The 13,332-nt window shown below is 40.8% G+C and overlaps 1 protein-coding gene across 6 annotated transcripts in view; it reads right to left on the bottom strand.

Annotated features, from left to right (window-relative positions):
- Window positions 1–13,332, bottom strand: part of SLC16A7 (solute carrier family 16 member 7) — a 97,364-nt gene that overhangs the window by 62,766 nt on the left and 21,266 nt on the right. Inside the window, exon 1 of one of the 6 annotated variants that reach the window (XM_083574585.1) lies at window positions 12,152–12,208. The exons of 4 other annotated variants lie outside the window; for them this stretch is intronic. The gene's annotated coding sequence lies outside the window, so the exon portion shown is untranslated. Of the gene's footprint in view, window positions 1–3,945; window positions 4,081–12,151; window positions 12,209–13,332 lie in introns of those variants that run through there. One more of the 6 variants, XM_083574587.1, reaches the window with a different exon arrangement.

Below are 13,332 nucleotides of genomic sequence, written 5' to 3'. Positions count from 1 at the left end.
GCTCATTGCTGACTTCTCTGCCAAGCAAGCATTAAAATATCAGCTGTACTGAACAAGGTGTCTGGTGAAAACATTTTCTTCACCTCCCCTATCACGGCATGCACCCTTCCTCATGATCTGCGCAGTCTGCTATTATCTGACCCTTCACCCTAGACATTCCTGTCAGCCAGACACTCTGCCTCTCTCCTTCAAACAGGAGGACACAGGCACTCACAAGGACACAGGCAGCCACTGCCAAAGTTCCTTCCACACTCCTCTGGGTTATTGTCAGGTCACAGCTTGACATTGTGGCGTGAGGAAACTGCATTGCAACATCCTATGCTTGTGTTAAAAGTGCTTGTTCTCGCTGCTTCTCTAATTAAACTCCTCCTAAGTTATCATTCTAAATAACTCTGTTCTCTCTCTTTCCGTTGTTCTTTTAAGCTCTTCCATCTGGCATCTTTGTTGTAACTTGCTACCTCATTTCCCCCGTCATTGGACAATGAACGAAAGCTATATAACTTTACTCAGAGCTGTTCACTTCTCAGTTATCTGTAGCATCACAGAAACCATTCTAATATTTGTTTGCCATTGTACTAGTCAACCCCTGAAGGGAATGGCATGCTGTATTTTGTTGTTGTTGGGTTTCCTACTTTTACCCCTTTAACTGCATCTACAGCTTCTTCTCCAGTGCTGCTATGGGTTAACATAAGCTTGTAGAGACGTAACACAGGGTAAGTCACTATTGAAATCTATTCTGACACTTCAGATGCTAATCGCTCCAAGTATCGCCTACCTGCAGTGACATTCACATTGTTGGGATGTGCATGCACTCTGCACCAAATTGGTACACCGCAAATTGTGTGGGTCAGTTATACATCAGGGTATGTCTGGTGTGTACCCAGTTTAGGCGTGCTAGTGTAAACACAGCCTTAACATAACTCTACTTGAACTGCAACAATAGTGCGCTCTCTCTCTCTCTCTCTCTCTCATATTTCTTCTAATCTTTTCCGTTTTCATCTTGACTTTTTTTCCTAGCTGTGAAATCAAATATGAGCCCCTGATTGTTGGTCTGAATGTCAGACCAAGATCTAGAAACCCTATGCTATTTGATCCCTTTGACACCCTTCTGATTCCATCATTTCAGCTCTAATGGAAACTGCCACTTGGATGCACACTAATGTGCACCCAGGGAACTTCGGTGAGACTTAGGGCAAAACTAAAAGTGACAATGAATGTGAGGTTACTGCCAAGAATGTGAACTCCATGAGGAGTTCCGCATCATTAGCTTTCTTGCAGCTCCCCACAAAAGTCAATGATATGGAGGAAGGATAGATAAATGCAGATCATGATGGTATTCCATATTGCCATAACTAGAGGAGAAAGAATGGGGAATGTCAGGGAACTGCCATCGGAACTAGAGGAGGAGGCAAGGCTCCACAGCGATGCTGGAGAAGGGCCAAGCAGGGAGAGAGGCAGCTCTCCGGCTGGGGAAGAAAATCAGCGTAACACCAGGGATAGAGGGGGGCCGATGGGGGAAGCGGAGAGGAGGCTCCAGGACTCCTCGCAGGAGACAAGCGAGGAGAGCACGGGTCCTCTGCTGCCCACACCCACCCTGCGCGGAAGACTTCCGCGCAGGGAGAGTAGGCGGCGACTTGGCGTCAAAGAACTTCTTTGCTGGAAGAGGTTCAAGAAATGCCCACTGACGGATTCTGCTAGCGACTGAACAGCCACGGAGAGAATGGCTGTCCAGACAGAAAAGGTTTAACCAGGCAACCTAGCCCAGAGCGGCGGTAACTTACGCACGAGCAACCCCTAAAACCATTACAGGGAACTTGACAAAGGTTTGCCATTTTCTGCAGCAACCCCCTGCCCCAGCACATGTACATGATCAAACTTCACATAGTCTTGGTATACACTTGAAGGCAAATTCCACAGCCTACATTCTTTGGTATTATACTATTCTTATATGACTGGGACAACTCCAAACAAATTGATTGTGGACTGCAGATCCCAGTCCAGATGTGGATGCAGCTCTCAGGTGGCATGTGCATTCCAATCAAAACGGTTGATCTGCTCACATTAAAGAATATGTACATATGGGTCTTCATCACCCACTGGAATCAATGCGGAAGCCCACCTTAGTCTGGGAAACTGGGTCCAGATCAGAGCTCAGTGGCCTATACAAATTCACTGGATTAGGGAGCAACATGTTGCAGAAAGAGAAATAACTTACAGGGGAAACATTGTTAACTTCACAGGCATTACTTAGACTTTTGTATTATTAAAATAAGTGTCTCACAGACAAATGAAAGTCACAGTGCCCGCCTTGGAGAATTTACAATCTAATGAGTCTTGAATTTCCAGTCAGATGACCTAACACCAAAAACTGAGGGAGAGGCAAAATTTACACAAAATAATACAATCAAGTGGTCTGTTGTGATTCTACTTAGTATGTGTGTCATGTTTGGTATACATATTCATAGACCCTGCTGAATTTCTCTTTGCCATTCTCCTGGCTTTAGATAATATGCAGCACAACGCACCCTAATAACTTTATTAACACTTTCGGAATGTTACTTTACTCTTTTCCAGCTTTCCCCCACATCAATCAGTCCCAGCTTCCTATAAACTCTAAAGTTTTGCCTGTCAGCTCTCAGGCATTTCCATTCCCATGACCCTGTCTAGGACTATGCATGATGGCAGAAGGCTTGCTTCTTCAAACTCAGAGCCAAACTGCACACTACACGGAATGGTTTGGCCTTGTGCGTTTCTTTTATTTTGCTTTAAAACGACGTTAAATAGCAACTGTCAGGATTGAGAGGGTTAAACAGGATCGGGCCTGTGATAGAAAGTTTAAAAACCCTTCCTTCATGGTCCCCCCATCCAAACCCCCCCTCCAAATCTGCTACTGAACCCAGAAGTCAAGCTGCCATAGAAGCAAGTGTAGCTTTGCCGTGGGTGCAAATAACAGCTTCAGAAATAGACCGTGGTGTGTGAAGGTAAAAGGATGAACCTGTCACCACCACCAAAATCACACTGCAATGGGTCCCCCCAGTTACCATTTATCAATTGAAAACAAGCTGGGACAAACTATGAGTTTTAGTGTTATCTGTAGTTTGGTCCTCAGGTCACCATCAAACACTTGAAAAAACAGGGTGTGGATTCTAGTGATAGGCAGCATGTTGAACCTTCATCTGCTCATCACTTCTCACTGTGACATCCTTCCCTCCCGACCCGACCCCAACATTCAAAGACCAGGAGAAAAGCAGTTTGGGACTGGGGTTGCTAGAAGAAAGTCAAAGGGTCTAGGCCTTCTAGGGCCTCCATTTGAAACCACCCCTTCTTACTAGGTTGGAAGACAGTGGTTGGCTGCCATCATGTACATTTCCACTCACAACCATCATCTTAAAGGCCTGGGAGATCTTTTGATGGGCTTGCTGATCACCGTCATTATCCAAAGTTAGACCCATGGCTACTGTCAACTCATGTGTCGTGTCTCCAAGGAGGAGTGCAAACATACACAGCTCCCCAAAGCTGCTCGTTTGGGATGCCTCGTGAGAGTAGACTAAGTATGTCACACAAAACAATGGGCTGCATTGTGAGCCATACTCAAAGTAGGCCCATTGAAATTCATAGACATTACTGACATTACTCCATTAATTTCAGTGAGTCTACTTGGAGTAGACTCCATACCCCCCCCCAAAAAAGCCTTTTATTCTTCATATCAACAAGCAACAAACAGTTAAACAGCAAGATAACATTGTTTCTTTTCTTGTTACAAAGACAACAGAAGATTCTTTTTCATTCCCTTATTTCTGACACCAAGAACTGCAAATTGCAATGCTGACCCCATTAAGTACCAACCTTTACCTTAGCCCCAATCTTCATAATTCCTGCACACCATTGTTTTTTCCTACTGTGAAATGTACTTTTTAGGGGAAGTCTCATATTAACGGCACGTACCTGTTGGATAAGCTTCTCTGCTAACATCTATTTTCCAAGGCTTACTGTACCCACAATCTATGAACAGCGTTATGGGACTTTTCCAATTTAGTGTAATAGCAAGTCAACATAAAGCGTTCAGAAATACACCACCAGTTTCTGACTGGGTACAATTTATTTAGCTCTCCTTTATTCAGTGAGAGCGAACAGTGTGCTAGAATGTTTCCAAGGTTTATAAATAGAAATTAATAAACCTGCTGAAAGCTCCTCTTGAACTCGTTGGCAGGGAAAGAGTTCTACTAACATGTTAGGAAAGACTTCCATTGCAATCTCATTGAATGCATTGCTCTTAGTCATCTGGCATTCCAGCCAGCACAAGCTTTGACCATCAGTTGACCTGGAGAAGGTCAAGCTGATATAAGCGAGAAGGGTTGCTATGAGACAGTCATATGTACTACTGAAATATTATTTGAAAACTCTGAGCTTCCGCTTCTCATTAAGGAGGAACAACTAAGTTTTTGCTCAAATGCTACTTGCAGGCTGAATCCAGACTTACTCATACTTGGTGGGCACCTATTGAAATCAGTTGGACATTTCCTAATTATACATTTCCTAATTATTTTATTTCCAATTATGGTATTAAGAGGCACAAATGTTCTTCACAATGTGTTCACAAGCCTCTAGTAAACCAAATTTCATATTTCAGTGGCTTGACTGTGCTAGTCTTGAACCCTATTGTTCTTTTTTAGAGTGTGCCTAACTTGGAGGCACAAGATGACATTAAAAATGTCCCAGGGAGTCATTGTAACCTCTCCTAGTCAGCCACAGAACACTTCCAGTTGTCCTAGAAGCAGACAAGATGCTGTTAATCTCTCCCTGGAAATTTTATAATGGCAACAAAAATCCATTACTAAGGAACCTTGGGCATCAATTTCAATTTGTACATATCTCCTTCTCTTCCTTTCCCTCCCAGTACTTTCCTTCATGTTCACAGTTTGAGTTACCATGTGTGCGTCATTCTGACCAATCCCATAAATGCCCTGTCTCAAAGCGAACTGAAAAAACTCTTAAACTGAAATGGCACCTAAAACTGATCTCCCCACTTTTCTTTATCACTATCAGGTATTCCCTCCCCACTTGACCCATAAAATTCTACAAATGTGGTTTTATTACTACAAAGGAGGAAAAGATAGATTCATTGTTGCTAGATTTTGTGGGGTTTTTGGACAATTGTTTGGGGGAAATGTGACTTTAGAAACTCTTACAGCAAGTGTATGCAAGAAGAAAATAGCAGAAAGAAAATACCATTTTTGTTTCCTGGTTTCCTGGGACAAGATTTCTACTATTGTCATTTGGGGTTAACAAAACTTACATTCTTTTGAAACACTTTCTTTTTTGTCACCCCCTTTCTTATTCTGGATACATTTTGGCAAAATATAAATGTAATAAATGAAGTCTGAAGAAACCAGTACCAAGAGCGGGAAAATTATAATGCAATTCCCTCAAGTGAAAATGTAGAACAATGCACACTAAAATTAAAATTGCAACAAGCCCATAAAAATCTCTCAGTAACATTTGTCATCTGAGAGCTGGAGGAGCGTTTGTGTCAGAATGAAGGTGTAATGAACTTTAAAAAGCCAGTTATGAGGGCTCTCTCAGTTCTCTCGCTATTCCCCCCCCCCCCCAGAATAAAATGCCCAGCTACAAGTTGGGAATTATTTGCAGACTAGGTAATAGCAAACTCCCATGCAGCAACTTTTAATGACTATGACCCAAATTTTGAAAGGAAAACGGGGGACTGCAGCTGTGCGAACAGCTCTTTGGTCGATCTGCTCAATGCATAATGGCATTTGAGAATAAAGTGTTTTCTGTATACAAGGTGTTTAAATTTTCCTCATTTTGCATTGACCTTTCCCAGTAGATTTTAACACAGGGGCAACAGTGCTTTGACCAGAAATAACTAAGCAAAGCATGTCTTTTACCTCTTTCTCAAGCCTTTTTTTGTCTGCATCTGTGTATGTGCTTTGTGTATGCTTAAGAACCTCATGGCTGGTGTTCAGTCAACCTTGTTGTTGTTGTTATTAAATACTCCTATTTTCAGCCAATAAACAGGAAGATGATTTATGTACATTTATGTACCACTTAATAGCCAAATTCCTAAGCATACAAAACGCATACATAAAAACACAGTAAGCTTATTTTTAAAAGTCTACATGCAACATGATAAGCAAAAATACATTAGAAATAACACATAAGGCATCAATTAAATATCAATGCAAAATAAAGCAGAGAAGTGGGGAATCTTATGAGCAAGGGAAAGCTTGCTTAGATAGATGGATCTTCAGAAGGTATTTTAAGCCTGCCCCAATTTCTGCCTCACAAAAGAGAAGTCGAAGGGTGTTCCAATAGTAATATGAAGAGAGCCTGTTGTCATAGCAAACCTCTGACCCCTGACTTGACAGAACATGGGCCTTCCAGCCTGTGAAATCAATGGGTTGGGGCCTCCTGACACGACTAAGCTATTGACCATGGAAATGTTGACATTCCCTCTCCTTATCATTTGACCTCTCCCTTCCATACCTGTCTGAAATGGCTCCACTTCCTAAAGTGCCACGAGTTGAGTTGTATCTCTGAAAGCCTCTGGGTCAAAAATTGACTTGTGCTGTGGACAAGTGGGCGCATGCTTCCTTCCATCATGGTTCTCCATGTATTGGAATTTAACCATGTTCTGGTTTATTGACTTAAAGACCCGATTGCCACCTTTTTGGATGCTCTTTGTAAGTGCTGCCTAGTTCATAATGTGCAGGCATGCAGTCTGGAAGTTGCCTTGAGATACATAGGGGCTCTATCTCCTGTTCTCTCTGATACTTCATATACTGTCCTTTCTCCCTTCAGTCGTTGCCTGCAGTGGCATTAGAAGCACCAGAGCTAACAGAGAGGGGGCATATCCCTGGCAGATTTGTGGCAGGTAATACCTTCAGTGATAGTGTTGATCTGCTATGGCAACCATTTCCCTCTTGCCTTAATCCTCCATGTATGAATGGACATACCATAGATTTTCAACAAAGTTCATTATAACTGCAAGAGAGACACACTTATTCAAAACTACATAAAAGACTGAGGTAAAAATTGCCTGCTCACAATGAACGGTACATTTTCATGCGCATGTCAGTGAAATCTATGATTTAGGGCACACATGGAGAGAGAAGAATCTGAAGACCATTAACTATTCTTTGAAGTGGGGAGCCGACTTCTTGCTCAAATGCATCCTCTAAAAGCAATAGTTATTTAGAAAATTCAAATTATTTTTATTGGTTCGACCCTGAAGCATTTTCAGCAGGCGAGAGTTACTGCATTTTGAGAACAAGTAAAGTAGTAAGAACCATTGCCTCACATAATAGTGTAGCACAAATGGAACCTACAAAGTTGACAGTTTAAATCCTATCTTTCTCAGCAAAGCCCATTTGATCTCTCTTTCCTCCCTTCCTCTTTCCCAACTGCAATGTTGTCATCTAAAGTAAAAATAATATAATTAACTCAGAAACAACTTGGGTGATTTCTACTTCGGGCTACACAAATAAAAGGCAAGTCAGAACAATGGTATTTTCTTTTAAAGCTTTTCAGTGAGTTTACTTTGTTCTTTTGAAAGCATTCATAATATTATTCCAAATGCTGTTTCCATACTAGATGTTCTCTGCATGCGTAGGAAGACAGACTTAATTGTCCAGAATTCCTTTCAAGATATAAGAAAATGAAGTGCACATATAGTAAGTGAATTCATGGAAGATTTATTTCCAAGATAGTGTGTTTAGGATTATAGGCTTAAATGCAAAATGGAGGCATAAGATTTGGGTAGTTTCAATTTTAAAAAGAACAAACAAGGGAAAGCAGCATTCTGGCTTTAATTCTCTCCTACGATATAGGTTGTTTGCCACTAAATTTATGTCTGATAAAGATCACCCACACTAAACTTAAGCATTGTCATGTTTTACATGTGACTGTATATATCATGGCATTGAAAGATTCTGGGACATATCCAGCCATGCCCTTTTGTGAATGGAAGGGCTCCTTCCATTATGCAAGGGATTCCCAGCCAGTAGAGGTTGCTGCTGGAGGAAAGGAAAGGCGACCTTCATAGGTCTGTCCATACACCCCCCGCCCCAGGAACAACCTTGGGGATAAAACAGGGGGCTGCGAGAAATCAGCGGAAAATTAGTAAGGTAAAGGTAAAGGGACCCCTGACCGTTAGGTCCAGTCATGGATGACTCTGGGGTTGCGGCGCTCATCTCGCTTTACGGGCTGAGGGAGCCAGCGTACAACTTCCGGGTCATGTGGCCAGCATGACTAAGCTGCTTTGGCGAACCAGAGCAGCGCACAGAAATGCCATTTACCTTCCCGCCAGAGTGGTACCTATTTATCTACTTGCACTTTGACATGCTTTCGAACTGCTAGGTTGGCAGGAGCAGGGACCGAGCAATGGGAGCTCACTCTGTCACGGGGATTCAAACTGCCAACCTTCTGATCGGCAACCCCTAGGCTCTGTGGTTTAGACCACAGTGCCACCCGCATCCCGGTCCTATTAGTAGAGTTCCACTATTGGATCCATATGCCATTTTAAACTTTTTGTTCTCTCTCACATCATTGTGTTGCCCCATTCACTGGGAGCCTGAGCATTCAAAGCATATGCTCCACTGTACCTGCAACTTAACACTAATTCTTTCTTGCAAAACATGTTATGACATTAACCTACTTATGTTTTTCCCTGGGGGTGCCCTGTGAGCACATAGACAACCTCAGTTTCAAATAGGAATATTTTTTTCTGCATAAGAATCCCATGCTTTCTCCAGTTCATCCCATCTTGCTTTCCTGTTTGTGTTTCTGCAGTTTCTGTATACTCTTGGGTTTCCTGATAATTTTTATCTCCTTACTTCCTTGCATTGTAATAGGAGATCAAAAATGGATTGTCAGACGCAATGTCAGTACCATAAAACCAACCACATTCTTATTATTCTAGTGTGGTTTTATGGCACAGTGTGCTCTTGCTTATCCCACCCACCTTACATCCCAATGTGTCTGATACTAAGTGGGTCAGGCAAGATGTTTCCTTCCTCTGAGGCTACCCAGGAGGAACTGAAAAATGCTACCAAACTAAGTCTCTTGTTCTCTCCCTCTGGCTGTTTGACAAAACGGGAAGGTATCCTGGCAAGTCAATTTGTGTGCTACTTTTAAAGCAACTTTTCAGGAACCACTAAGAGCATAAGGAATACTAAACAGAGGCACAGGCTTTGGAGATCTTAAAGTTCTACTTAAAGGTGAAGGAATATCAATGGCTACTAGCCACAATAGATCTGTTCCACCTTCATTGTGAGAGTTAGTATGTCTTTGAATACCAATTGCTGGGAATCACAGATGCAGAGAGTGCAACTGCACTCAAATTCTTCTTACTGACTACCTTGGTGGACTTTTGGCTTGATCTAGCAGGCTCATCTTACCCTAATATATTCAGGATCACTTAAGAATGTAAGAGGTGCCTGGCTGGATCTGACCAAGATCCTGCAAGAATGCCAGTGTCTTAACTGTATCCTTCTCCGAATGATCAACAATTTGTAATCACTAGAACTCAACATTCACCTGGAGCTGTGGTATCTTTTATAGCTGCTTTGCATCGGAAGAGGACATCTGTTCAAATGGCATGCTCAGTTCTAATATTTTGAAGTTTACCCAATAAGGACAGCAGGTCCAACTGTGGTACAAACATTACTATGTTAGGATTCTCATATACATTCCCAGCCTGTATATGGCCAGGCATCAAGAGAGGCTTCTTGGTGGTTCCACCCCAATTATGGAATATCTCCCCCCCAAAGGTTTTACTAGCACCTATATTATGTTATTTTCAAGGCCAAGTGAATTTAACTTTTTTTTACTCAACAGGGTCTTTTAGTTTCAGTTATATGTTTTGATTTTTTTAAAAAAAGTCAAGGCATGAAATGCTTTCTCTTGCTGGTTTTTCCTGTTAATTTTATGTTAGTCTGTTTTTATGCTGCTTCTTGGTAACATTTTATAGTGGACGTTGAGTTTTTGCATTGATATGGCTTTATGGATGATATTATATTGCTTATATTTCTGTAAACTGCCCAGAGGACTTGGCTCAATGGGTGGTCTAGAAATGAAATAAAGATGATGCCTTGAAGCACAGTGGATTTCTGGCCAATCTCTTTTGCAGCACCCTCAGAGGCTGTTAGTAAGCATGCTATAATGAAAGTGTATAGTTTGGGCACCAAAGTGATGTGAAATTGTGTGCTACCAAAACAAATGCAACTTCTAAAACACCCACCCTCTTTTTAAAAAGACCTAAGATAAATGTTTTCGTATAATTCTGTTTGTCTCAGAAGCACACGTGGATCTCTGGATTGGGAAACTAACAGTGGTCTTGGCAGAAATCATATCAGGTGTCTCACCTTGAGATGTATCTATTTAACAAGGCAATGCATGCTTATAAAAGTTGGACTATTTCATAAAAGATTATTCATTTTTGATGTCCTGCATTATGAGTCTCTTTTTTCCCCTTCTTATTCTGCGAAACCATTCAACATCTTTCTTGGATGCTGTTTCAAGCACATCCAGCTCTTTAGTCGGGTCTCTTTTATTGCCACTCCTCCCTTTCACTTTATATTTCCACTTTTTGTCCTCACCTTGAAATCCAGCATAAATTTTGCTTTACAGTCCTCATTTTTCTTTTTTCACTTGCCTAGTCTATCCATTTCCCCCTTTCCATCCAGCATGCATTAATTAAATCCTCCACCCACTCAGTTTCACTTAATGCACAAATACATTGACTAAATCTAGTCTGGAAGTAGTCTCATTAAGCAGAACAATGGATAATTTCCCAGATTATTGCCATCTACAGATGTATACATGCTGGCAATGCAATCCTACACGCCTACGCATTTAATTCAATGGAATTTACTCCCAGGTAAGAGAGAATTGGATTACACCCTAAGGCTCCATTCCTATATGATCTGGGTTTAAACATCATGAAGATCAATGGAACTTACTTCTAAGTATGCATGTTTGGGATTGCACTGTGAAAAGTATACTGTCAATTGCTATATTTGTAAAATAGTAATAGTAAATGGTTTTACGTTTAAAATCAAAATACTGCTTTAAGTCATGAAAAGTTGTTCCATGTGTAACTGGTAACATCATACAGCACAACGACTGGCACTAAATAAATGTTTAATAGTGGTAATTTGAGCAGTTTTCAGCAGTATATAAATTGCTGAAATGAAGAAGCTCCTCTGCTTGAAACATAAAATTCTGACTACTTCTGCCTGACTCTCACAGTTTAAATGAAGTCCCTGACTAATTCGGGGAAACCAGTCTTAATAGGTCATGAAATAAACTAAAGTTCAGCCTAATCTCAGGAATCAACAAATAAGGAATAAAGCAAATCCCCTGCCTAACTGGTGAATTTTCAAGCTCATTTGTCAAATCTGCAAAATAACCACAGCCCTTTGTGAATTATGCAGACATTTCATCATTGTAGCAGGTAGTGTTTCATTAATTACTCAAAGGTATTGCCAATTTGATGAAACAGGTAGAGGTTGATTAATTTTTAGAGCATTTTTTTTAAAGCTGCATAAGTGATTAGCTTTCATGAAAATTGCTAGGCTCTCTAATTTAGGCAAAGGCTTTGGTGAACTGATAAATCAGGCAAGCACTGTCAGTTAAAAGAAGGAATAAATATATAGACTGATTCCCAAATGAAACTATATCACAAGAATATCTAAAAAATATTTTTTCTTAATAAAAATAAGAACTTGGAAAGATTCATAATCAGGCCTTTCACATACTCTTCAAATTATTCATGAAAAGGTTTCCATCATCACCTGTAACACAGTAAAATTGTCGCATTTGTTATGTTGAAATGACTAGGAATACATCTGATTTTGAAAAGGCTAGGGCTAGAAGTATGTAAACACATTTGCTCAGGAGTAAGCCCCACTAAATTCAATGGAACTTGAATTCACATAAGTTTCTACAGAGCTGCAGCCTAAAAGACCTAATATACATGCAATACATGCAGTTAAACAATTACACCAACATGCTAGCACAATTCAAAGCAACCCATAATCATTTCATTACTGCTAATTATTAATATCCATTATTATGGTCCAACATTGTCTGCTATCTTTAAGTAAAACTGGAAGAGAAAGTGGTGAATTACCTGGTAGAAGACCTCTGTCCAAAGACAATAATTAACTCTCCTGGCTATAGAAACTTTAGTATGAGCATTTAAAGCCCTTTTGTAATCCTGATTGGTCAGTGATAAAGCATGCTGTTTGTTTATTTTAGGCAACCAATTGAAAACTGAAAAGGCATCTCAGACTACTTGGTGCAGAAGGTTACGAAGACTTCTTTTTAAACCCTTTAGTGCTACTTCACAGAAATAATGATCATTTATTTAAAGCACTGAAGTATTATATTTTTAATGAATGAAACACTACCCTTGTTTAGAAGAGTCATAGTCACAATTCTACAATATATATTTGCAATGATGCTGCATGTGGAAGTGACACAGAAAACCATTTCCATAACCTCAGAAATGCAGCAGTAAAATAAAAATTATGTTTCCTTATATAAGCGACACGACATCCTCCAGCGTTGCAAAGTCTCAAGCAGGGTAGCATGTATTTGGGGGAATTCAGCAGCTCCTTGGGTCAGACTTTATTAGAAAACTAGACCATCTTTTTTCAGACTAGACTTTGTGCATTAAGAGGATAAGAAGCAAGTCTTATTAAGAGGGCGTGTGTGAACCATTATGTGTGATGGATTTTGATATAATGGAAAGGTGTGCTAGTGTGAGAGAAGCAGAGGTGATTTTCTACAGATTCTTCCTTCCCGCTACAGCCTCCCTGTGCCCCTCTCATACAATTGTCCATGTTGTTCTCCCTGAACTCTGAACAGATGTAGGGGACAGGGACTGCAGTTAGGAGTTAACATTTCCCTGCTCCCCCCCCCATTGTCACAGTTTCTATCAAGCCCCACACAAATTGCATAGGATAGGAAGCCAATATGCTAGCAGACCAAATGTACCATTAGTATACAAAGCCCCTACACAACTTGGCACTAACATAGCTGAAGACCTGCCTTAGCTTCTCTATACCTGCCCATTCACGACAGTCATCTACATCCTTGTGGTGCCACAATGAAAGGTTTGTTTTGAGGCAGCTTGGATCGGGTCCTTCAGCACTGGGGCATCAACCAGCCTTGTGGAAGACAAGTTAGAAAAGACCCAGCATGGTATACATGCCATAAAATATGAATGCAAATGTTCACTTTTACAGGCTTTCCCAGAAAGACAAGTTTTCGTTTATAACGATTTTGAGTGCACAGATTGATACTAAA

This window comes from Podarcis filfolensis, assembly GCF_964270895.1.
Source record: "Podarcis filfolensis genome assembly, chromosome: 10".
NCBI lineage: Eukaryota > Metazoa > Chordata > Lepidosauria > Squamata > Lacertidae > Podarcis > Podarcis filfolensis.
This window is presented reverse-complemented; position numbering and strand designations above follow the sequence as displayed.